Genomic DNA, 4912 nt, shown 5'->3' on the forward strand with positions numbered 1-4912 from the left:
GGCGCATACTTTGAATAAAATATTTGTTATCATTCTCTTGAAATAAATGTGTTTTTTTCTTGAAAAAATACCGGTTTCATATGTATACACCTGGTATTTGGAGTCCATAATATTGTGCAATTTTCGCATGTGAATCGCCTAGCACTGCGCCTTTCCGCTGCTAGTGTATTTCAGACGAGAGTCGCAATTAACCGTCTCTGGCCCCTTGAGCTAAAAATTACGCAGGCGGCAGTTCTAGGAATGACTACACTAAGTGGGGTGCATTTAACTATATAATTATTCATGGTATTTATTGATTTGAAATAGACCCGCGCTTTTCGGCGCAGTTGAAAAAGTTGCTTACAGGGGGCGCACTGACACAAGGTCGGGGCAGCCAATCAACTTAGCTTGTCAAAAATAAGAAACAAGACAATTTTCGCGCTTGAGGGGAGGCCCACTGCAGCCTTGAAATTATGTTGACGCGTCGATAATCGAACACGCGCGATAGCGATGAAGGACTACTGCGCATTCGTTACCCCTTCTCCTGTTGTGTAAACGGATTCTTTTAGAATTAAAAAGCCGCTGATAAAACGCGTAAATCATGCCTGGTTCATACTCCTCTTGTCAAACAGAACGTGTTTTCGATATGTTTAATTCCTTGTAATTGTACCGACAGATAACCTCACAGAGATGCCTTATGTTCCCCAAAAGTGTTCGTATTTTGAGATTATTTCATTCCTATTAATAAGTTCAAAAAATATATGTAATCAATTGTTTTAACTCCATGTGGAATATAAGTTTTGAAAATTTAATCTTAATCAATTCAAGTCAGCCTCTTTATATTGAAAATTATTTTTGACATATTTAAATAGATTTATTTATTGCATTATTTAACACGTCTAAATAAATTATTAAAATATAAATTTGAATATTTTTCGAATTTATAAGTTATAAAAGGATTCAATAATGAAAAATAGGTTAAATAAATGCTTTCGTTAAAATTTAATAAGTCGATTGAGAGGAATAGGATTTTCACTTTTTCTGTTCACGTTGGGTAGTTTTTAGACGGAGAAAAATAGCGTATTGATCGGAATACAAATTCTTAATCTTTCTGAATTCAACGCTCATTACTGGGGTGACCATTCGCCCATGTACAGTTATGGCCGCGTCAATATGACCTTAAATGCAAAACGTGATAACAGTATATTGCAAAAAAGGTATGATTTACAAGCTTATCACGTCTGAACTTCGAGTTAAGGTTGACGTATCCACCCAGGCTTGTACACCGACGACAGCGAATGCACATGCGCGGACAAGGATAATGATCATAATTGTATTTTGGATACTCCGCACATGCGCATTCGGTGTCCCTCCTTCTGTTGCGTATATGACTACTATCGTTTGCACCAACGAGACTAACGTCTTTTTTACTCTCACGCATAAACAAAACTCACGCTCGTGTAAATAAACTAAGTATGTAATTTTTTTCGGGCCCATTTTCTGTCCCACCGAAGCCCTATCTGACAATAAAGATGAATGCCAGTAAAATCTTAAAAATTAGAAAAAAATAACCTTTAGCTTATTTACTTACGCAGCTTACGGGGTAACAAAACTATCTTATATACAATAGCCAGACTGATACGGTCAAGTAAGTATAATTTGGACAGCTGACATGACTCCACATGACTCGGACAATATATTTTCTCGGATTTGCCGATTCAAACCGATTCCAGTAGCCAATAGTTGCAGCCATAGTAGAAGTACGCAAGGAGCAGCGCTGCACATGAAGCATTTTCGCACTCTCGAGCTCATAATTATTGGTCCGCCATTTTGCGCGTGAAATTTAAATCGTATCACACTTAATTTGAATATTATTAAACAATAGGTGTTAATAAAATATTTAAATAATCTTAGGAATCATGTAGTACATTGTTAACGATAATAATTAAGGAAATACAAAAAATATTTTTGAAATGCACAGTTATTATTTACTTTCTAAGAACTAAGAAGTCTTTATTTGAATTTCGATTTTTTTTGTAACGGAATCTTTTTTTTGCCATCAAACATTTTAAATTCTCATTACACATCACTATAACTCGGAAACAAGCTAATATCGCAAAAGCTTGTTTTTATTTTATTTCAAACCCAATTTTGGGTTGTTATAACTTTGAAATTGCCAACTTTCACATCCATTTCCTCGAACATAGATAACTTTCCGGAGCTCAATTCAACAGAACTAAAGCTAAGGAGTGAAAAATCGTTTTATCTTACAACAGTTTTTAATTTTACATAATTTTTTTATTTTAACTATTGCAAAATTCCCATTTTGTTAGTTATCTAGTTCTGTACTGCCACCCTTCATTTCTGTAAACTTATAAGAAAAACACAGTTGGATTCCCATTTTTGTGTTAAATTTTATTGTATGGCACAACCCTTTAAATTATATGAATATAGTTAATGTTTTAAAAGTCCAGCAATAGAGATTCATCAATAGATAAATTCAATAAATAAAATGCCTAGGGCGCGATTGTTGGTTCTCGTGCTTCATCCTCGATTTTCTATTTACCTCGCGCCACGCGCTGGGAATTTGTATTTTTCTCACATTCATGCATTTGTGTATTCACGCTCGGTCTTTGCATTTCTCCCACATTCGTCAACACTTTTTAAAATTTAATTTTTAAAATTAAAGATCAAAGATTCAACAACTGTAATTTTGCGATGGTGAACTCGCTTTTGTTAAAGCTTTTTCGGCTTTAGCGAAAACATTCGCAGCACGTATCTCCTGCTTCGCACTCGATTTTGCCCAAAATGTCAAATTTTCTACATTATATTAAATATAAGAAATGTTTTATGTTCCTCTGTCTTTGATTGGGTATTTAGATTTTGCAAAATAAAGTACAAATTGTATTTATCATGATTACTTTAACATTTGTTTCTTATTTTGCGTTATATTGCATTCTTATCTGCGCTGAAATATCACAGATATATATATATATATATATATATATATATATGTCGGCACTAAGCCCGAATGGTACGTGCATAATGTGCAGAATGATCGACACGCCGCAAAGTGATAAATATGGGAAACAATTCGAGCCACGCGAGGATTTTAATCGAATGATACATTTTTGTTTAATTCTTCTCTAAAAATGTTACATTTAATATTTCCAGTGAGAGAATTTTTATAACTACCCATATACTTTTTTTAATTAACCATGAAATGGCTTCATTTAATCAAAATCCTGACATGCTGGAGTCATTCTGAGGATGGATTCTTATTCAGCGACCCAAAAAACATATTGTACACCTAGTCATCTTTATGTAGACTCCCGAAAATATTTTTAAGTCCTGCGTGATTTTCAAACAATTTCCACTGATGTTGAGGAAAGCCGTTTAATGGTTTATCAAAAAAGTATATGGATAGTTATAAAAAGTCTTTCACTGGAAATATTAAATATAACATTTGTAGAGAAGAATTAAAAAAAAAGATCATTCGATTAAAATCCTCGCGTGGCTCAAATTGTTTCCCATATTTATCACTATGCGCCGTGATGGCGAAAATGCTGACTAATGTGACCTCAAATGCGTCGCATGTGCGGCGCACATTGTGCCCGCACACGCATGTCGGCTAGCTGCCCTCATAATGTAACCTCATATGCGTCGCATAAGCTACGCACGTCGTGTCGGCACGTGCTTGTCGGCAACCGCCCTCACACAATTATAATAATTTTTTTTTTAATTTTATAATCGATGAGCTGGATCGAAGATGGGGACATTAATATGTGCCCTTATTCGATCCAGCCCCTCAATTATTCAATCAATTAAGCTTCAGAAACAATATTGGAAAAAAATTAATTAATATTAACATATTAGGCGATATATTTTAAGAAACATTACAAACATCAATTTGACCCTTTGGAAAGGTATAATCTAGAGATTGCAGTTCAAAGTTCAGTAAAGACATTTTTTTTCGATCAATGATTTAATAATAAGAAATGCAAGTATTACCTAAGCATTCTGAGAGGAGAAGGATGGTTTACGTAGATACTTATTGTTGAATATGCCTAATACAAAAATATTCTTACAAGGGTGGGGATGTTGGTTAAGGACAGGGTATAGTCTAACGGGCAGTTCTACCAAAATGGACAGTTATGAAAAGAAATGTGGAGTTCTAAAAGTCACTTGGAAGATGAGGAAAAGAAAAAAAGAAAGAAAAAAGGAGAGAGAGAGAAAGAAAAGAAAAAGAGATCGGGAGGGAGAGAGAGCGAAATCAGCCTTATTACGAGATCCTGCACTTTTTTTTTAGAAATCGTATACTGTCAGGTTGGGCAATTCTAAAAAATCCTTAGAATATACCCTGGTTAAGAATATGAAAGTTTATGCTTGTTTAATACTTCATCGGCCCCTTATTTAAAAACTATTTTCTCAAACATAATATGTGATAGGTTTTATGACATTATTCTATAAAAATTAATTTCCATAATGAAAATAGAAAAATTGAAATATTACCTTCACAATAAAAGCATTTCTAACCTTGAATTCTTATTTGTGACAGTCTAATTTAAAAAATGTTTTATTTTAATATATTTTTTAAATTTTGCTTTCACACAAGACCTGTGATGTGAGGACACATAATCGACACATACTGTGCTTCACGTCGTGCACACCCAGTGTGCTCAAATTGGGTGAACATTTATCAGCCTCAGCTTGTGCGGACACAGTGCTTACGTTCTTGATGAATAGTATGCTCCGGTTATGGTTTTACCTTTTTCAAGATAGTCCACGAATATTATGCCATGTGCATCTCAAAATACGGAGGCCATAACCATTCCGACCCATTGTTGCGTTTTTGGACGCTTCGGAGCACTTTGGCCCGGTGGAACCCACTGTTTTGTCTGTTGCGTTGACTCAGGAGTGTAGTAGTGGATCC

The 4912-nt window shown here is 34.7% G+C and overlaps 1 protein-coding gene across 1 annotated transcript in view; it reads right to left on the minus strand.

The window, feature by feature from the left end:
- Nucleotides 1-1674, minus strand: part of LOC117181080 (serine/threonine-protein phosphatase 6 regulatory ankyrin repeat subunit B-like) — a 43815-nt gene extending 42141 nt beyond the window's left edge. The window contains exon 1 of the mRNA XM_033373652.1: nucleotides 1571-1674. The gene's annotated coding sequence lies outside the window, so the exon portion shown is untranslated. The remainder of the gene's footprint in view (nucleotides 1-1570) is intronic.
- Between the last annotated feature and the right edge of the window lie 3238 nt (nucleotides 1675-4912).

Source organism: Belonocnema kinseyi, chromosome 1 (genome assembly GCF_010883055.1).
Source record: "Belonocnema kinseyi isolate 2016_QV_RU_SX_M_011 chromosome 1, B_treatae_v1, whole genome shotgun sequence".
Classification (NCBI taxonomy): domain Eukaryota; kingdom Metazoa; phylum Arthropoda; class Insecta; order Hymenoptera; family Cynipidae; genus Belonocnema; species Belonocnema kinseyi.